We start from the raw sequence: 22,673 nt of genomic DNA, 5'->3' as shown, positions 1-22,673 counted from the left end.
AAACTCCATAGCACTATGCAGCCCAATCTTGAAGCACTGGGGCCATTCATGATCAAGTAATTAGAGGCAAGTTAGTCACCCATTCAATAAATATCCGTTCTGCTCTTTTCATACGTGCCAAACCATCTTCTAGGCACTGGGAATACATTGAAGAACAAACCACATGACACTCTTGCCATCATGGAGTTTATATTTTAGAGAATTCAACTAGTCCCATGTTAGAGATGCAAACAGCTAGTATAAGAAGTTCTCGCTGGGAGCTATTTGCTGAGGAGCTTGTTACACTACGCTCCTCCCGTCTCATCTACTAGTTGAGGGCCTTGTCCCTAATCATTCTCCTCTCTGTGTCCTGCGTCATCTATTTTATTTTCTCTACTAGATCATTTTCACAAATGTATACACATATTATAATGTATCCCGATTAAGAAAAAACGCTCCTGGCCCCACATTTCTCCCTAGTTACCAGTCTACTTCTTTGCCCCTTTATAGAGTAAAAACTCCTTTAAAAGGTTGCCTGTATTGATTTTCTCTACTTTCTCTCTCCCTAAATGGTCATTTTGTCTCCTTTCATTCTCTCTGGAACCTGTTCATATCAAACATTCCCTTCTATCAGAATGGCTTTTGTCAAAGTTACCTATGACCTCTACTTTGTTAAACCTAATGATCGACTCCTAGTCCGTATGTTGCTTGACATGTCAGAAGCATTTGGCTCAGTTGATCAATTTCTTCTCTTTGAAAAACATCTGGGACAGCACATTCTCCTGAGCTCTTCCTCTTCCCTCAGAAGCCATTTGTTCTCAGTCTCCTTTGCTGATTCTTCCTCTTCTGCCCACCTTTTACCTTCACTCTATCTACACTCACCCCCTTGTTGCTATTGTCAAATTTCCTGGCTTTACTATCTATATGCCAATCACTGCCAAATGTCTATCCCCAGCCTGGACCTCTTCCCTGAACTCTAGGCTCATACATCCACCCGCCTGCTCCACATCCATACTTGACATCTTAAAGTTCACATAACCCAAACTGATCTCCTGATTCTTCAGTCCCCAAATATGCTCCTTCTAGAGTGTTCTCTATTTCAGTAAATGGCAACTCTAACCTCCCACTTTCCCTGTCAAAAAATGTCAAGCCATGTTTTACTACTCTCTTTTTTTCACCTGACATACTATCGTCTAGCAAGTCCTTTCAGCTTTAACTTCAAAATTTATCCAGAACAGGATAACTTATTCTAACATCTACTGATCTCATCTTGGTCCAAGCCACCATCAGTTCTTGATTGTACGTTCTCTACAGTAGCCTCCGATATGATTTCTCTGCCTCTGCTCTTGCCTTCTCAGTATATTTTCTTCATAGCAGCCTGAGTAACTATGTTAGAATATGAGTCAGCTCCTGTCATTGTCCTCTTTAGATCTTTCCAAATTCCTGCACCACCTATAAGACCCCCTAAACTTGTTGCTTTGGCATGAAATAGTCTTCTCACAGATATCCACATGGCTTTCTCCTGCCCCTCCTTCTGCTCTTTGCTCAAATGTCACCTTCTCAGTAAGACCTTCCCCAACTGACCTATTTAAAACTACAACCCTCCTATTCCCCACACTCTACCTCTCACCTCTTTCGTTTTTACCATAGCACTTGTCATCATTTAAATATTGTGTATTTTACTTTCTTGCTTATTGTCTACCCGTCTGCTGCTCACCCTGAGAATATAAACACTAAGAGAGTCAGGGATTGTCTGTTTTATTTATTGTTGAATACCTAGTGTATAGAACAATCTTGGACACATGGTAGGCACTCAGTAACTTGATTACTTGAATGAATGAGTAAATGAACATTTATTTTTACACAGGTATAGGAGATACAATAAACAAGACATGGTCCTTGCCCCAAAAAATTCACAGTGCAAAGAAGAGAAATAGAAAAGTTAACAGAATTTCTATTCAATGTGTTAATTTCAGTACTAGTTATGAATGTCCAGAAGGCTCTGGGAACACATGGTAGACAATAAATGCTTACCACACTTTAATGAATGATTTCCAGTTAGTTTTACTAACAAGAGAAACACTTCTCTGGAGACACTGACAGTCTCCTAATGACTCCTGTCCTTTACAATCCCTGGGGAAGGACTGGAAACTAAAGAGAAACTGTTGATATTACAGTGTCTAGCTTTACCATGGGAAATGTAAAGCATTGATCTTTGTTACTTGTTAAAATCACAAAGTAAAAATAGAGTTAAACTGAAAGCAAAAGGCAAAGATGTACCAGGATAGGTCTACCCCAGAGAATTGCAATGAGACTTATTACTCTGCATTAAGATGTAAATTGCATAGTCCTTTGAGTCAATATTTGCCGATTGTAGATTTCCTTTAGCCAAAGGTGAGTCAGTTTGAGGAGTAAAAATAAAACAACAAAAACATGAATTGCAAAAATGGAACCATCCCCCTGCTACTAAAACTTTGCACTGACACTGTGTCTGACAACAAAGCAATAGATTGGAAAATGAAAAAGTGAGTCAACCAATTGTTCTGTCCACATGACACATATACTTTGACTTCTTTACCCACTGAATTGATACTGTGTATATGTGGTTTGAAGGGTAGAAATGGGGCAGTGGAGAGGAGGGTATTTTGAAAAGCATTTGGTTCCACATCATTCTCTTTCCCATAATCTCACTTTTCCCGGGTGGTGAATGATTGAGAGTCAGCATAAACTGTTCTGCAGCTATCCCAAACATAGTTTACATACTGTGGTTAGAAAAACTCCTGTTTCATTTTTCTTCACATCCTGGGAATAGTACATTTTGATCTGTACTAGAAGCAGACAAAGTCATCACAGGGGCCGTTAGTAATTGGTACTATTGAGTAGGTATGCTCACTCAAATAAGCGGAATGCAGAGAATGAGAAAACCAGATCAAGGCTGGGCTCTTTGGAATCCCTACATTGAAGAACCCCATGAAAGAGAGAATGTGAGGGTGATGGTCAGAGAAGTTGGAATAGTGGTCCATTTCAGTAGTGAAGGAAAGAAAGGATTTATAATAGAGGTGAGCAGTGTCACATGCCTCTGAGAAGTCAAATCAGATGAGAACCAGCCACAAGGTGGAAGCAACCTAAATGCCCATCAACTGATGAATGGATAAGCAAAGTGTGGTAAATCCATATAATGCAATATTACTCAACCTACAAAAGGAATAAAGTACTGATATGTGCTACAACCTGGATAAACCTTGAAAAAACTATGCTAAATAAAGGAAGCCAGTTACAAAAGACCACACATTGTGTAACTTCACTTGGATGAGATGTCTAGGAAAACCAAATCTATAGAGACTGAAAGCAGATTAATAATTGCCAGGGGCTGAGGGAATTGGGGGGAAATAGGGAGAGACCCTGCTTAATGAGAACACGGTCTCCTTTTGGGGTTATGGAAAGATTTTAGGAATAGAGGTGATCATCGTACAACAAATGAATGTACTAAATGTCACTGAATTATATACTTCAAAATGTTTATTTTATGTTAATGTGAATTTTACCTCGATTAAAAAAAGACAAGGACTGAGCATAGCCCTTGGATTAAGAGGTCATTAAGATTTCCATAAGAGCAGTCTGAGTGGTACCGTGAGGCAGAAGTCAGACTCTAGTCAGTTGAGTAATGACTGGATATTGAGAAAGGGGATGTAAGAAGTATACAGAAATCTTTCCAGAAGTAGAAAAATAGAGTTGGAGGGTTGAAGGAGGATATTGTTTATTCACTCAACAATGCAGGAGACTTAAGCCTTTGTATTTACTAAGGAGAGGCAGCTAGAGGAGAGAGAGGGGTTGAGAATACAGGAGAGACACTGGCTGACAAATAGAGTGAGGTTCCTACAGAGGCAATTGGGATGGAAACCAGAGGTAAAGGCATTCACCTTAAATAAAAGATGGAACTATGCCTCCTATGAGAGGCAGGGAAAAGTGATGCTAAGGCAGATGAGGGTACGTAGAGGAAGTTGAAGATTTTCCAATCTATTCACATTCTCTCTATGAGATTGGAAGCAAGAGCAATATATAGAAGAATGATGAAAACTGGCTAGTTGAAATAGCCCCCATGCGATTACCAGAAATTGACTGACTTTTCCTTTCCTATAACCCTTAATGAGGGAACAAAGACTGGTCTCAAGAGTCTTTCATTTTTAGTTATTTCAGTTGTCTATATTGGGCTCATTTTTTAAAAAATTCTGTAACTCCTTACTCCCCCACATACACATGAATTTAAATTAGGAATTCCATTTCTCTAATGAGTAAATATATTTATAACATTAAAATAACTGTTAACCTAGTGAGCTCTCCAATTCTAATAATCTTAAAGTACAGCATCTGAGGCATCTAAAGTTCAGTACCTTAGAGAGTTAATTAAGTCAAGTTAATTGGAAAAGATCTAATCTCCAGATAGGTAACATGGTTGATTATCTTGTTTATGCTTAAACAGAATAACGGAGGTCATTACAATACTTCTTAGCGCATTATTGATTGATACATAATTTCTTAATTAATTTTGATTGACAATATCTTGCCGCTTGAATTCACTGTTTCATCGGAATGTCCTTAGCACAATTGATCATTGAAATCATGATGATTTAGCAAACGATCATTTGTATAATTTAGTTTTAACATACAAAATACCCTGGCATTTGGCATTTTACTGACACTCTGTGTAAGCCAGCACATTCACGCATATTTGTGACACACTGCCAAGGGCCAAACTGAAAGTTTCTGGGAGCAGTAGAGGTACCAGTGAGTAGTTTGGACAGGATTTTTAGCCCTGCTTAATCTCCATAGATTTCTCCCACTCCCAAGCTACTTCAAGTAAACACATACTCTAGGTAAAAACTATGGGCTTGGTCAAGTGCAGTGGCTCACACCTGTAATCCCAATACCTCGGCAGGCTGAGGTGGGAGGATCACTTGAGTCCAAGAGTTTGAGACCAATCTAGGCAACATAGCAATACCCCATCTCTACAAATTTAAAAATTAGCCAGGTGTAATGGTGCATGCCCGTAGTTCCAGCTACTTGGGAGGTTGAGGTGGGAGGATTGCTTGAGCCCAGGAGGTTGAGGCTGTAGTGAACCATGATTGTGCCACTGCGTTACGGCCTAGGTAACAGAGTGAGACCCTGTCTCTCAAGAAAAAAAATGCGTATTTGCTTGGCAAATACAACTTCAAGACAAGTTTTCTAACCCCTTCTTCCAACCGGTTTACAATCCTCAAGCCTCTGCTTTATAAAAATGCTGGAGTTCTGCGTAAGATAGTCATTTCTCAAAATGAAGCTGGGACATGCTGCTTTGTGACTGGAAGGTACTGTAAGTAGGGGAATCTGCTCAAGAGTCTGTAGAGGGAGTTTCTAGTTGTAGTAGAAGTTCAGACTAATATGATCTTCTAGGTGCATTTAATTATAAATTCTTAAATTCCAAGATTTGCAATAAGGTCAAACTACCAAAGAGATCTTGAACTCATTCATGTTTCAATTATATATGTATGTTAACTATATATGTAGTTAACATATAGTTAAAATGTACATGTACATATATATGCAAACATGCACATATGTATATATAGTATATACGGTATATATTATATATGTATTTCTGTATATATGTATGTATATATACTATGTATGTATGTATGTGTGTTTGGACTGAAATATAGGTGTGTTTACATATGTATATATATGTATATTTCACTGAGATCTCAGTTTTACGATATTACAACTATTAAAGTAGTTATCTATAACTCTGTATTTCTCCCCAAATATTAATTATCAGGAAACTTAGTTACAGCAGTAGCCATTTGTAAGTTCTGAAGGCAAATTATCTTTCTTTTCTGCAGTATTCCATAAATTAAGGCCAATGATTTTAGAGCAATTATCTGGAACAAACCATGGGCTTTTAGAGAAAAGGAGCTCGTGTGGATTCTAACTCACTTTGGAGAGTGTTCTTTTGCACATTTGCGAGTTACCGTCATCAGATGTCTACTGTTCTGACCATTTTCGAAACATAAAAGATGGAGTTCAAAGGTTCAAACTGAAGAGAATGGAGAAAATTGACAATAATACATAAAGCAGCTGTGTTTAAAATAAATCTTCAAATATTCTCCACCTCACCACTGGCGCAGCTGTGGGGGAAACTGCTGTAAATGAGCATGTTTTACATTTGGACAGTATAATGAATTTTCCCATAATACTTAAGCAATTAGCTAAGTGTTAGTGTTTTGCATAGAATTTTGTCCTTGTCATAATAATTTCTTGCATGTTTATATCACTTTAGAGTTTGTAGTTTTCTTTGATGTATATCCTTTCGCTTTAACAAGTTACCCAACAGTTTCTCTGTGCTAGGCATTTGACACGTTCTACAATTTATCTCATTTAGCCTTCACAACAACTCCATACAGAAGGCCTGTGATGTCACCTTGTGGATAAGCAGACAGGCTTGGATTGAGTACCTTCTGCCTGCTGATGCAACTTCAAATTAGGATATGTAGCCTGGCTTGTACATCACATCCAAGTTACCTGGAGCCCATTCTCTTTGCCACCATCCATTGTGGCTTCTGAACTTTGCCTTCTCTTTCTTCTTGTTTGGCTTTCACCTCTTACTTACCTGTGGTCCCATATTGTTTAAAACATTTATTGGTAGTCATGATGGGGAAGTAGTCATAGAAGATAGAGCCGCTAAACAATGCAATCATAGCAATAACAATAATAGCAGTAGTTACTAATATTTATTGAGCTAAACTGACTGTATCTGGCACAGACTAGGAGCTTTTGATTCTTTATCTCCTTGAATCCCCACATCATGCCTGTATTTCATTTAAAACTTAGTCCTGGGAGGCTGGCAGAGCTGGTGTCCATATCTATGGTTCTCTAAGGCTAAGAGACATATCTAAGGTCACACTGCTGGTAGGATGACTACCAGAATCTAGGTCATCTCTCTTGCCATCGGATACCTTTACTCTCTCTACTATACACCTTTCAAATACTAGTGATTGGCCACTATATACCCCCAGATGATACTATTTATGTTTGTTTTACCAATTTATTTCACAGCAGGCACTAATACTGCAGTAAAATTAATGATTGTGTTCCTCTTTAGTGCTCTTCTATTCAAATTACTTTATGCCCCAAGGATAGGAAAGTGATGGCCTCTCTGTGAATCTGTGTCTCTTTTTCATTTCATCTTATTCCTGACAACAAATTGAACTTCTGATGTGGATAGATAAGATTCTGACTCACTGAGCTGCAAGGCAGGAGTGACTCAGTAGAATGAATATGTTTTCATGGAATTCTAAAGAGGTGATCTTAGGGCAGAAAAGAGTATGTACTAAGAAAATTACGTTTATCTCCAAGATGAGTCATTGTGTCGACACCTCATCACAATTAGTCCACTTTGTCCTAAGTTCTGTGAAACAGTTAGCTACTTTGCTTCCCTTGTCTAGAAGGAAGTATCATATAATGGCAAGAGCATAGGAGGCCAGAAAATCGGGTTCTAAACTGATCTCTACCACCAACTAGCTGTAGGACTGCTTCCCTTCTCTAAGCCTAAGTCTCCTCATTTGCAAAAGGAGAATGTCATACTAACTCATCTATAAATGCCTTTTTACTTGAAAAATAATGATAGCTAAGTTTTGCAGAGGGCTTCATGAACCACTTCTATGCACCTTATCACATTTGCTCGTCATTACAGGCTTGCCAGGGAGCCATTTGTTTTTCTTCATTTTACAGATCAGAGAAGGACCGGGGCTCAAGAGCCTAAGTGACTGATCCAAGGTCATACAGCTAGAAGTGGTGGAGCCACGAATCAAACTCATATATCTTTGATCCTGAATTTCATCTTATTTTCACTGCCCTACATCTATACTTGCTTATGCTATGTCTGTGTTAAACATTTGTCTGGACCTTATTGATTGACATGACAGTCTCAATAGTTGATTTTGTTGTGTGTATAGATTATTTTCCAAATGGCCAAACATTACCTTAATTTGCTGATTTCCAACTAAAGAAATGTGTTATAAATTGTAGAGAAAAATAATCTTTTATGATAGGGGTAACGGAGAAAGTAAATAGTTTCTTGAATAAAGTTTAAAATTTATAAACATGCCATTATATTTAGGGCTTAAACTTACTCAGAAACCAATAAATCCCCCAAATAATTTATCCTTCTGAAAGGCCAGCCAAGACCTGCTTCTCACTCTTTTACAACATCTCTTTCCACACACAAGTCTGAGATAGATAGAGACTTTGGGTGATAGTGGCCAATCAACCACACCTTATGGCTGAGCCCTGGGGGAAGTAGACCTAACTAGAAAAACACCCAGATGGACTTTTGGCTTGGTTTCAGTAAAGGCATTCCATCTTCTCAGGAGCAGAAAACTGGTAAGTCATTCCTTCTTTTAGGTACTTGATGCAGTCTATGGATTTAAATGATTCTGTTTAGTTCTGACTCCAATAAGCATGCACTGATCTCCTAGAAGGCAAGGTCTGTGCTGTGTGGGAAGTAAGAAGAATGAATAAAGATGGATGGTTTCTATTCATAAAGAGCTTGCTTACAAGTGGGGGAGACAAGCAAATCATGATTACTAATCCACACAGGATCCACTAAACAAATAGGAACAATAGAGGGGCTATGGAAACTCAAAGTATAGAATAAAATAAATCTGACTTGATGGAGGCAAGGAATGGAATTGATGATCAAATGATCAAGGAAGTCTTCACAGAGAAAGTGGCACTTGAGCTGTGACTTGAGGAAGGATATGATTGCAAGAGTTGGAGAACTAAATAAACAGCAACTCAGGCTGAGAGAACAGCGTGTGGAAAGTCACAAAGGCCTAAGTGTTTATATTGACAATTAAATTGTCTTGAATTCCGTGCTTTATTCTGTAGGCATAAGGAGGCATTGCACGTTTTGGGGCAGGAGATAGATATGATCTGTCTGGAGGTTAAGAAAGAAGACGTAGGTGGTGGTATGGAAGGATGGATGCGGGGGACAGGGGAGATACAGGATAAATCAGAGGTCATCATGAGGTTATGAAATGATGATCAGATACTGAGAGCATGAATGGTGATACTGATGGAAAAGAAGACATGAATGCAATTTTTTTGTAGTGTTTCCACACTGATCACTTGGATATGGAGATGATGAAAAAGGACGTGGTCTTCAATAAAGCTAACGAAAACAAGCAATGAGGAAAATACTCCCTATTTAATAAATGATGCTGGTATAACTGGCTAACAATGTGCAGAAGATTGAAGTTGGACCCCTTCCTTACACCAAAATGTCAATTCAAGGTAGATTAAAGACTTAAATATAAAACCTAAAACTATAAAATTCCTGGAAGACAACCTAGGAAATACCATCCTGGACACAGGAATGGGTAAAGATTTCATGACAAAGACACCGAAAGCAACCACAACAATTGACAAGGGGAATCTAACTAAACTAAAGAGCCTCTGCACAGCAAACAGAACTATCAACAGAGTGAACAGACAGCCTACAGAATAGAAGAAAATATCTGCAAACTGTGCGTCTAACAAAGGTCTAATATCCAGAATCTATAAGGAACTTAATTCAACAAACAAAATGCAAATAACCCCATTAAAAATGGGCAAAAGACATGAACAGACACTGCTCAAAAGAAGACATACAAGGAGCTAACAAACGTGAAAAAATACTCAACATTGGTAATCATCAGAGAAATGTAAATCAAAACCACAATGAGATACCATCATGCACCAGTCAAAATGGCTATTATAAAAAAGTTTTTAAAAATAGCAGATGCTGGCAAGGTTGTAGAGAAAAGGGAATACTTACACATTACTGTTGTGGGGTGTAAATTAGTTCAACCATTGTGGAAAACAGTGCAGCAATTGCTCAGAGAGCTGAAAGCAGAACTACCATTCAACGCAGCAATGTCATTACTGGGTATATAACCCAGAGGAATATAAATTATTCTACCTCAAAAACACATGCATGCAAATGTTTATCACAACACTATTCATAGTAGCAAAGGCATAGAATCAATATAAATTCCCATAGACTAAATAAAGAAAATGTGGTACATATACATTATGGAATAATATGCAGCCATAAAAAAGAATGAGATGATGTCCTTTGCAAGGACATGGATGGAGCTGGAGGCCATCATCCTTAGCAAACTAACTCAAAAACAGAAAATCAAATACCACATGTTCTCACTTATAAGTGGGAACTAAATGATGAGAACACATAGACACATAGAGAGGAACAACGCACACTGGAGCCTATCAAAGAGTGAAGGGTGGGAGGAGGGAAAGGAGAAGAAAAAGTAACTGTTGGGTCCTCGGCTTAATACCTGGGTGATGAAATAATCTGTACAGCAAACCCCCGAGACATGAGTTTACCTATATAACAAACCTTCACATGTACCCCCGAACCTAAAATAAATCTTTTTAAAAAGCCAAAAATAAACAAATAAATAAATAAATTACATAACACTTAACTGTGAGCCAGGCCCTGTTCTAAGCATTTTACGTAAATTGACTTGTTTAATCCTCACAACAACTTTTATGAGATGGAGACTGTCAACTTTAAACATCACAAAATTAAGGGAAGAGAGAGATGATTTTCTGCCCAAATTCACCCAGCTAGCTTATGGTAAAAATTATATCCCATCTTTATCCCACATGGATACAAATTCTAGCCATATTAACTACTCATATTTATTATAATGCAGTATGAACACTCATGTCTTAGCACATATTGCACCCTATGAATAGAATGCATTTCTGCCTTATTCCCCATCTTCCTGGGGAATAACCCTTCACATTGAAATCCAGGCACTTTCACTTTTGAAATCCATGTTTTTTAACAACCACCCTCAAAAGCCAATAGGTTTTGGGTGTGCCTGTAACCATATAGCCTTGCAGATGCTTGACATATTATCATAAATTATTGTCAATGTAAGTCCAAAATAATACCTCATAATTATTTTAATTTATATATTTTTGTTAGTGATAGAACCACTTTTGTATACTTATTGGCCATTTAAAATGTGTTCTGCTTGTTTATTTGCTCATTTCCTTATTAGGATGTTTTTTCAGCATTGTAGAACTATTTACATATGAGGAACACTGCATCTTTGTCATATGTTAGGTTGAATCACATAAAGTTGCCAATTTTTGACCACTTTTGACATATAAAAATGTCAATTTCATATAGTTCAATGTAATGTATTCATTAGTCGTAATAATAAGTGATATTTATTTAACACATGCAAAGCACTATGTTTTATTTACATGTATCATCTTATTTAATTCTGAAAACTATTCATCTCCATACACAGATGAGGAAACTGAGAGACAGGTTACTAAACTTGCTGAAGTTCATGAAGCAGTGGTTGTCATGTATGGGGGAGAGGTATCAGGATTCGACTATGGTCTTTCTGACTCAAAGGGATATGATTTTAACCACTGTGCTGTATATTGTATTGCATGTTTGTTCTTCCAGATAACTTTTTACACACAAATTTCTCCAAAAAATTTCTTGGTGGAATTTTAATTTGGATTACATTAAATTTATAGATTAATACATGGGAAATCAATATCTTTACAGTATTGAGTCTTCCTATTTAAAATCAAGGTATGTTTCTGCATTAATTATTCTTTTAGCCCTTTATAGAGTTTTATATATTTTTCCACAGGATTATTCAAAACGATAATTCCAAGGATTTAATAATGTTCATCCTTTGGGTTTTTATCTTTTTGTTGCTAATGTGATGGAATTGTTTCCTGTTATGTAATCTAAATAGCTACTATTTGTGTATAGAAAAGTATTGATTTGGGTACATTAATTTTGTACTTATTCATTTTACTGAATTCTTTCTATCTCTTGAATCTGTTCCCTTTTTTCCAATCACAAGACCACCATCCTCTCTTACGTGGATGACCAGTCTCCTAAATGGCCTTTTTGCCTGCTAGCTTGCCCTGCTAAAATCTTTCTCACACTGTTGCCACAGTCAGCTTTCAAAAGTGCAAATCTCATGCTTGCTTTAATCCCTTAAGTGGATTTATCCCCATAGCCTTCAGGAAACATTTATGCCCCCTCACAAGGTTTCCAAGTCTCTTTGTGTTCTAGACTGATTTACTTAAGTTTCAAATAGTGTCTTGCTACTCACCCACATGCATACAACATTCTAGCCATATTAACTACTCATATTTATTATAATGCAGTATGAACACTCATGTCTTAGCACATATTGCATCCTATGAATAGAATGCATTTCTACCTTATTCCCCATCTTCCTGGGGAATAGCCCTTCATATCTCAACTCCTCAGCTCTTCTCTGAAGACCTTTGAGTTATCCAGGCAGCTTCTCCATGCCATTCGCTGTGTTTCCACATTGTACCATTTACATGTCCCCAATATTGCACTTACCATGCAGGATTGTCATGTTTCTCTACACAGATTAGTAGTTAAGATGACTTTCAAAGAGTTCATGTCCTTTGCACGGACCTGGATGAACCTGGAAACCATCATTCTCAGCAAATTGACACAAGAACAAAAAACCAAACACCGCATGTTCTCACTCATAAGTGGGTGTTGAACAATAAGAACACATGGACACAGAGAGGGGAACATCACACACCAGAGCCTGTTTGGGGGTGGAGGGATAGGGGAGGCATAGCAGAGGGTGGGGGGATAGGGGAGGGATAGCATTAGGAGAAATACCTAATGTAGATGATGGGGTGATGGATGCAGCAAACCACCGTAACATGTGTATACCTATGTCACAAACCTGCAGGATCTGCACATGTACCCCAGAACTTATAATTTTTTTTTTAAAACGATGGCCTTTAGAACCAGACGGATCCAAGTTCATACCTCATGCAACAACTTGTTACCTGTGTGACCTTGGGAAGGGTGTATGATCCCTTGTGGATAATAATACATACCTCAAAAGGAAATTGTGAGAATTATTTAGGACAAAGTGTGCAAAGTGCATAGCGTAGTGCAAGGCACACAATTGATACTCAGTATTTTTTTAAATTTAACAATGCAGAAGATGAGAAGAGGTAAGATTAACCAGATGGCCAAGGCTTCAGGGACAGAGAGGTTGCTAAAGATTTATGGAAGTTATGCTGGAGAGCAGGGAGAGAGAGAGCTTATATTTTATCCCTGAGGAGTAAGTACTGTGGAAAAGTGAGCAGCCTTCACTGAAGAGTATTGCTAAACAGTGACATTTTAAAGGAAAATCATGTTTTGGTTAAGGCAATGATAGCTGCAGAGGAAATGTTTAAGATTTTCACTGGAAGTTACATATGATATCGTACCTGGAAACCCTCAACTCTCCTGCTCTGGAGAACAGGTTGCCCTAATAGACTGAGGTAAAAATGTAGTTGATGGTAGTTCATAGGAGGGATGCCAAGTGTGGAACCACCACAGATGCCAGTCGAGGTTCAATGTGACCAGCTGTTCAGGGTGCTTTGACAATCCAAAGGCTTGAAACTACCTAAAGGCTCCTTCTGAGTCAAGTATCAAAAAAATGGATTCCCAAATTATGATTCATAATAGGATTTCTTCAGATGCTCTTTCTGATAACTTTGTTTCCAGTGTTGATATCTGATGTTCTCCTAATTACTTTGGACGACTTTCTTCCTGGAAGGCTCTATATGGCCCTTATCATTGAGCGGCTGCTTTGCAATGAGGGTGAGAAAAGAGCTCCACTATCTTCTGTTATGATCTAAGGCCCTCAATGATGTACCCATTGCCTCCATGTATCTTCTTGGGAAGGCCTTTCTGAGGCTTTGGCTGGTATCTTAATTCTTGTGGAATATACGTACTGATATTCTGGAGTTGTGATGTCTGGATATGTTGAGGTATTGATCACTCCCTGGCCAATGGTTTTCCTTTTGTTTATGTAGAGAGAGCCTCTGCTCTGGCAAAGGAAGAGATGAAAGGAAGGGAAGGTAGAGGAGGGGAGGGGAGGGCAGGAGAGAAAACAATTTACTGTGCATTTTTAAAAAGAGATCAGCCAATAACAATGTAAAATTTGAAGACAGACAAATCTATGTATAGCCTTGCCTTCATTGCTTTTAGGTCTGTGATGTGGGGCTGGTTAATCTTTCTGAGCTTTAGGTCATCTGTAAAATGAAGCCAATACCATTTCATGTGCATGATCAAATAGACATATAAAAATCTTTGGAATTTTTTTTATCTTGTTAAAAAGAAACTTTTTAAAAAGCAAAACCAGACCCAGAAGTTGTCTCATTGATAGCACAGTGAATTTAGGACCCACCAAGTCCTGGGCTGGAGTCCTGGCTTGTGTGACACTGAGGAAGTCACATTGCATTTCTGAACCTCAATGGTGTTCTGAGTGTTAAACTTCTTAAATTGCATTAAAGTCAATGTAGAGTGCATATTGAAGTGCCTAGTGCAGTTTTTGAAACATAATAGGCTGTTTTAGTCACAGCTCTTCAAAGAAACAGAACTAATAGCATATATATATGTATGTATGCCTTTTACATATATATATATAAAGATTTCTTAGGAAGAATTGGTTCACATGATTATGGAGGATGAGAAGCCCTCCAATCTGCTGTCTCCAAGCTAAAACCTAAGAAAGTTAATAGTATAATTCCAGTCTGAGCCTAAAGGCCTGAGAACCATGGGAACCAATAGTGTAATTCCTAGTCCAAGAGCAGAAGATAAGATGAGATGTCCCAACTCAATCTGTGAAAGAGAAGAAGAAAAAAAAAACCCACACAAAGTGGGGGCTAGGAAATTCCTCCTTCCTCCACCTTTTGTTCTGTTCAGACCCTCAGTGGATTGGATTATACCCACCCACATTGAGAAGAGCAATCCTCTTTATTACTGAATCTCTCTAACTGCTAATCTTATCCAGAAACTCCCTTGAAGATATACTGAGAAATAATGTTTAATCTGGGCACCCCATGACCCAGTCAAGTTGACACATAAAATTGACCATCACATAGGCCCTGAGTAATTTTTAGCCACTGTTATCATCATCATCATTATCATCAATGGACATGTTTGGTTTTCTGGTTTTGGGGTCAACAGAAGCAACAAACGTTTATTTGATACTTATTCTGTCCAAACAGATATCCTTTGTTTGTTACCCCAGTTGTTACTTAAATGTTGAACAGCCTTGAATAGTGGAAGCCAAAGCTATGGTTTTGGTGGTAACACCTAGTCATCTCTGATCAGTATACACAACATACTAAATTTAGAAAGCCCCTAAAAGTTCTTTGTCCTCAGACATAGGAGTGTTCCCAGAGTCACAGGGAAAGGTAGAGTGCTCGAAGGTCCTGAAGCAGTTGCCATGTATTTTTAGTTCCTACATTAAAGCGTTTTTTCCTCTTCTCTTTTGTATGTACATGTGTGTTAAGTGGCATGGTGGAAGTAAGAGATCTTGAGATTGAAAACGGGCTAGATTGTCTTCTTTCTTTGCCATTTAAGAAAATGATTCACCTTTCCATTTTCGGACCCTTTCCATACTGAGGGGTACCTTTAGCCAATTATGACTCACTTTTCTATTTTTGTGTTATACATTCAGACTTGAAACGTTATACAAATGCAATTTGATTTATGTTTTCTTAATAGTAAAAGTGACTAAAACTCACTATAAAATCAAAGATCTTTGTGAAAATATCACCAAAATGGAAAAAGAAACCTTTTATAGAAAAAGAAACCTTTTATATGTAGTAGCAATTTACTCTCACCTAACAATGCCAAGGAGTTGAAAGAATTATCTCAGATATTTTTTAAAAATTGATGGTCTTAATTTTTTACATCCTGGATTGTTAACAAAAGAACAATAACAAAAAATATTTTAATAGGCAGACATGCACACACACCTGGGACCAATTAAATCTTTTTCCTTCATCTTAATCAGAACTCTGGGGCTCCTCTCTTTCATAGTAGACCTACATTCCTCAGTTTTGAAGGTTTTCTTTTCTAAATGCAATTTTTAATAAACCAAATATACTGATATTGAGGCTTTGTTTAAATCAAATAAATTACTGGTTTTAATGGTAGTAATGATATTTCACATTTGGATTGATTTTACAGATTTCAGATTACTTCCATACATTGTTCTACTTGATCTTTACAACCGATAACAGTCTTATAAGTTAAGCCAGCCAGTCCACATTCCCCATTTTATAAATGAAGGAACTGAGTCTTACACTAACTAGTTCAGGATCATACGTTAGTATCAGATCCTGAGTCAAACTCAGGTCATCTGATTACTTAACCCAGTGTTCTTCCAAGTGCACTGTCCTACTACTCGGCCATTCTTTGTTTCCTTTGTATTCCTTTAAAATGGCATGAAGAACTCTATTAGTTTCCTGCAGTTGCTGTAACAAAATACCACCAACTTGGTGACTTAAAGCAATAGCAATTTATTCTCACATAATTCTGTAAGCCAGAGTCTGAAATAAAGGAATCAGTAGAGCCATACTTCCTCTGAAGGCGCTAGAGGAGAATCCTTTGCCTCTTAGCCCATCAATCCTTGGTGTTTCTTGGCAGGTAGTTACATTACTCCGATCTCTATCTTCACTGTCACATGGCCTTCTCACTGTGTGCCTCTGTACCTTTGTCTAGATTTCTGTCTTCTCATGAGGATACCAGCCATATTAGATTAGGGGCCACCCTACTCCAGCATGACCTCATCTTAACTAATTACATCTACAATGTAACATGACATACCTGAGATACCAGGGATTAGGGTTTTAACAAATTATTTTTGGCACAATTCAACCCATAACAAATACAAGCCGTGACCTTCTTTTCCTGGGTGTAATTTGATAAATTACACTAAAAAAACTGTTATCACACCAAGCATCAAAAGACATATATAAATATTGACAGAAACACACAAAATATCTTCATCAGTGGTATATTATTTGATGATTTCTATCGTTACCAAAAATGGCTGGTGGGTTGAGTTTTATGTGTGTACTTTTGAGGCATTTTCTTGTGAGTGGGCATGTGTTCTCCCATAAATAATCTCTCATTTTTGAGGGATACCAAAACCTCTTAGCTCCTAAGGGGAGGGGAGGTTACTAAGTCTGGACATTTTTGGAAAATATCTTCAGGTATATATTGGTGACTTTCATAATGTGGATCTGGATACCATAAGAGCTGGAATTGGATCCATGTTTGAATGTGATTCTCAGGAGCAGTTGCTTTTGGAGGGTACTTAGAGATATTTTGTGATTAGAGAGGAGTCATCAGAAAGCATTGCCTTTCAACTGGGGCAAGAGTGTAAGTTTAGCTTTAGGGGATGGCATTGTTCAGTGCTTTGTAACAAAAAAAAATCCCCATTACTTTCATAACAACAGGACTTGCAGGAGGTCTTTGAGTAAATAATGGGTTCAACGTAAGGAGCATTTAGTGAGCAGTTACTCTGTGCAAGGTCCTTTATTATGTTTGACACAGAGAGGAGTCAATCATTACACTCCAGGGAATCTAGCATAGTTGTTTAAGTAAATATAATACTGGCAACCTGCTTTGTGCAAGGCACTGTAAAGACACTGGCGATATAAAGGGGGTGGAGAGGGAAAGGAGAAGGAGGAGGTAGAGGAGGAGAAAACATCATGGGGGCGTTTAATTTCTAGTGAAAGAGGGAAGGCAAGTAGGAAGCCTCATATAATTCTGCAGATTCAGGCCTGTGGGAAGACAGACAAGGTGCACCTAGCACAGCCTGGGACTTCAGGCAGGACCACCACATTGCACGATTCCGAGGAACATTAGTCACATAACTTGCAATATGAGTTTCCTGTTTCTGGGAGGAGGTGCTGCTGCCTTAGCTGATTTAATGGTGAATTAGAGTCAGATAGTAAAATATGGAGAACAGATCCACCCCCTATTCATACTGTTCCGCAAATTAGGCAAAGTACCCCTTTCTCTAGGTGTGTGCAGCCTTGCAAATGGAATATAAGAAGTTTGGACCTGATTCTGCCAGTGGGGAGTGGGGAATTGTTGCCTTGACTGTACTGGGCAGAGTATTCAAGTAGCAACATTAGAATGGTTGCTAAGGTAGCAGTACAAAGAGCAATGGAAGGGGAAGCGTGTGGAAGCAGTGAAGCCAGTTAGAGGCTATTACAAAGGTTCAGGAAGAGGAGGATGCTGTCATTTCTGACCAGGTCAGTAGCTTGGTCTTCGCACTCCTTATCGAGTCCTGCTACAACCTATTTTCCACCCAGCAGATAAAGTCAGTGTTTTAAGCATAAGACAAATCATGTCATTCCCCTGCTTATAGCCTGTCAGTGGCTTCTTATTGTCTCCTCATATCACTGACCTTGATATCCAAGGCGTGGAGATGGCATAGTGTCCCTCTTCAAGTTTACCCCATCCCCCTCTTCCCTTTGTTTTCTGGGATCTAGCCAAACTGCTTTCTTTTCAGCACTTGAAACACAAAAGATCTTACCTGCTTTAAGACTTTTGCATGGACGTTTCCTTCTGCTTGGAAAGCTTTTCCTCTGATCTTATCATCCTAACCTTTCAGATCTCAGATAAAATATCTTCTACTCAGGGAGATCTTTATTGCTCGATTTAAAACATCGTTTCTATTACCATACCTCCTCATCCTACATGGTGGACACTGTTAATTGACTACATAGCATAAATTCCCTCTTCCTGCCTGAATGGGACACTGCTTGTGTTCATGTGTTTAACTGTCTCCCATTGAACTCTGTGTCTTAAAGGGAGCTGATGCTGCCACAGTTGCAAGAATGGGCATACTAAGTATATAGGTAACTGTATTTTACTTGCTAATTGTTGGTTGAGGAATGTACATGAGACCCAACTCTAGACAATTCATTCATTCACTCAAGAGATGTGTTCTGCACACCCTCTGCCTTTGTTTGTGCTGCTATAACAAAATACTATAGACTGGGTTATTTATAAACAATAGACATTTATTTCTCACAGTTCTAGAGGTCGGGAAGTTCAAGATTAAGGTACCAGCAGGTTTAATTGTCTGGTGAGGGTCTGGTCTCTGCTTTCAAGATGGTGCTTTGAGTGCTGCATCCTCTGGAGAGGACGAAAGCTATGCTTTCACATGGTGAAAGGTAGAATTGTAAAGGGGGTAAACTCCCTCCATCAAGGCCTTTTATAAAGAAGACCTAATCCCACTCACAAGGGAGGACACCTTATTGCCTAATCACCCCTTAAATGCCACATCTCTTAATGTTATCACATTGGCAGCATCTGAATTTTGCAGAGACACATTGAAACCCTAGCACCTTCTACAAGCTGTACACTTCTATGTGCTGGGGATACAGGAATAATAAAAGCAGATTTTTAAAATCTGCCCTCATGTATTTTACATTGTAGTAGATGGAACAAGCAAGGAGCTAAGGCAGAAATAGGGAGAGCAGCTTATTTATCACAATAATCCAGGTTAGAGACGGTGACAGTGAATTGGTGAGAAGTTGTATGTTTCTGTATATATTTTTAAGGCACAATACAGGTGAGAGATGGTGACAGTGAAGTGGTGGGAAGTTGTATGATTCTGAATATATATATATATATTTCAGGTACAATTGATAGAATTTCTTGGTAAGTTGAATATGAAGTATAAACAAAAGAAAGAACAATCCTGGAAGATACAAAGATTATTTTTCCTGAGAAACTGAAAGAATGGAGTTACTGTTAACTGGATTAGACAGATGGCAGGATAAGCTGATTAGGGGGGTGGTCAGGAGTTGAATTTGGAACATTTAAGTTTGAGATGCCTGTTAGACATACAGATGGAGATATCAAAAGGCAGTTGATTATAAAGGTTCAAGGGAGAGGTATAGATTGGAGTCATAAATTTGAGAGTCATAAGCATATAGATGATCTGAGTCTTGAGACTGGATGATATAATCATGAGACTTGTTGTAGAAAAAAAAAAAAAAACAGGAAGAGAAATGAGAAATAAGACCTTAAGCTGAAATCTGCAGAAGATGAGGAAAACCAGCAAAGGTGACACGCAAGGAATAGTCAGAAAAGTAGGAAGAAAACCCTAAAAATATGGCTTCATCAAAGTCAAATGAAGAAAGTGTTTTAGGGAGGATAGAGTGATCATTTGTGTCAAAGGCTATAGAAGAGCCAACCAAAATGGAGTCATGAGCACTGGATTTAGTCACATAGAATTCATGATCATTTGGGATTGCAGGCAGTGTGAGCCTGATTAGAATAGGGGAAAAGAAAAAAGCAAACAACTGCATCAAAAAGTGGGCAAAGGATATGAACAGACACTTTTCAAAAGAAGACATTTATGTGGCCCACAAACATATGAAAAAATGCTCATCATCACTGGTCAATAGAGAAATGCAAATCAAAACCACATGGAGATACCATCTCATGCCAGTTAGAATGGCGATCATTAAAAAATCTGGAGACAACAGATGCTGGAGAGGATGTGGAGAAATAGGAACACTTTTACACTGTTGGTGGGAGTGTAAATTAGTTCAACCATTATAGAAAACAGTGTGGCGATTTCTCAAGGACCTAGAAATAGAAATACCATTTGACCCAGCAATCCCATTACTGGGTATATATCCAAAGGATTATAAATCATTCTACTATAAGGACACATGCACACGAATGTTCATTGCAGCATAGTTTACAATAGCAAAGACCTGGAACCAACCCAAATGCCCATCGATGATAGACTGGACAGGGAAAATGTGGCACATATACACCATGGAATATTATGCAGCCATCAAAAATGATGAGCTCGTGTCCTTTGTAGGGACATGGATGAACCTGGAAACTATCATTCTCAGCAAACTGACACAAGAGCACAAAATCAAACACCAGATGTTCTCACTCATAGGCAGGTGTTGGGGATCACCAAATGTACTGGTACCACCACCTGGGTAACAACTCGGTAATCCCGGACCAAGAGGTAAGACCCATCTGTCTTTTGGACAGCCAGCATAGTGATGTTGTAGGAAAAGTTGACAGACTTGAGAATTTGAGCTTGTAAAAGTTTACAGATAATAGGTTTGAGGACCCTGAGGCTGGCTGGGTTAAGGGGATACTGAGATTGTTGAAGGAAAATGGAGGTGTTTTGAAGGGTTATTTTAACTGGGATGTGATGTGTAGCGATTGTGAGTTTAGGAACGTTCCAAACTTTAGAATTAACAGAAGATAACAGGGTAGATAATGAAGATGAGAGGGAGAAGAGTGGGAAGCATTTGGGTGGCAGAGTAAAATAAAAGGGGTAGAATTGCAGGAGGCAAATTGTATGGAGTCGTTGAATTTACTTAATATGTCCCACCCCAAGATAGGGGTAGGGAACTGAGGGATAACTGAGGAAGGAGTGGGTGAAGGGGGGTGTTGAATAGATTGTATATTAAATGAACAGTCTGTTTGTGCCTAGAGAATATTTTATTGACTCTCACAATAGAGATAGAGGAACTGAGCAGAAGTCCAGAATATTCTGGTAAAACTGAATAACTAGCCCCTGTATCTAATAGTAAAGACATAGGCTTACCAGAGACTGACCGTGTTACCCTGGGTTCCAAGGTGGTGATGGTGGTGGGGGCAGTCGACTCCAGGCCCTGTCCGTCTTCAGTTAGAGGTGGTGAAGCAGGATGAAGAGTTTCGCTGAGCATTGACTGACTTCCGGTGTTCCTTGATACCACACACATGGGGCAGGGTTTCCAGGGTGCCCTGGGATTAGGACAGGCTTTTGCCCAGTGTCCCTGTTGGCTATGCTTATAACAAGCTCCTGGCAGTGACTGTTGCAACATTGAGGACTTCCGTATGCATTGGGAACTCTGTTGAATGGCAGCTGCCAGCATTTGGTATTTAGCCTTGTCCTTTTTTAGATTTTCTGGTTTTCAGTTCTTCCTCTCTATTGTTAAAGACCTCAAATGCCACTTAAATTGTGTGTCTTTGGGAGGTTTGAGGGCCATCCTCCAGTTTTTAAAGTTTCTTTTGGATGTCAGAGGCTGACTGGGAGATAAAGTGTAAATGTAGATTTTGCCCTTATTAGTATTAGGGCTTTAAATGATATATTCACTTACGGCCTTTGAAAGGCAGGAGAGGAAAAGAGCACAGGCAGCTTTATTTATGCCAGCTAGAAGGCATGATATCGTATGGCCTTGTTTCTGTCTGTCTATGAAAGTTGTCTGATAACTCCAATTGGAGTAAGTTCTGGGGACAGCTAGGGTCCCTACTGGGTTATGAGCAGCATCTTGTTGGTGGAGGCTGTTTGCATGGGCCTGGACAGCCATCTAGATGCATTCCCTGTCCTCCAAGGAGAGGGTGGAAGAGAGAATTACATAAATGTCTTGCCAGTAAGGTTGTAATATTGAGTGGCATACAAGAATTCCTTGTGGAAAGAGATGTGTCCTTGGAAAAGGAATCAAGTCTCTTTTTAATATGGAAGAGGTTGGCTAGAAAGATGGCAACATGATCTCAGATTATGCAGTTGGCCCTCACAATCTCCTGCAAGGGAAGGACTTTGGAAGGCTTTTGGGTGTGTGCCTGGTTTTCAGCAATAGGGGTTGCATGTGAGACCTGGTGTGTGGTAGAGAACCAACAGGGGATGGAGGGCAACGGTAAGGGGTGAAGGAGCCGGAGCCGAAGGAAAAGGAGGAAATGGTGTTGGGAGGGGGACAGAGGGAGGGGTTTTGTTTGCCAGGTGAAAATTAGA

This window comes from Aotus nancymaae, unplaced genomic scaffold (assembly GCF_030222135.1).
Source record: "Aotus nancymaae isolate 86718 unplaced genomic scaffold, 86718_ANA_hifiasm-v0.15.2.pri h1tg000004l, whole genome shotgun sequence".
Lineage (NCBI taxonomy): Eukaryota > Metazoa > Chordata > Mammalia > Primates > Aotidae > Aotus > Aotus nancymaae.
The sequence above is the reverse complement of the archived record's forward strand: the minus strand, read 5'-3'. Positions refer to the sequence as shown.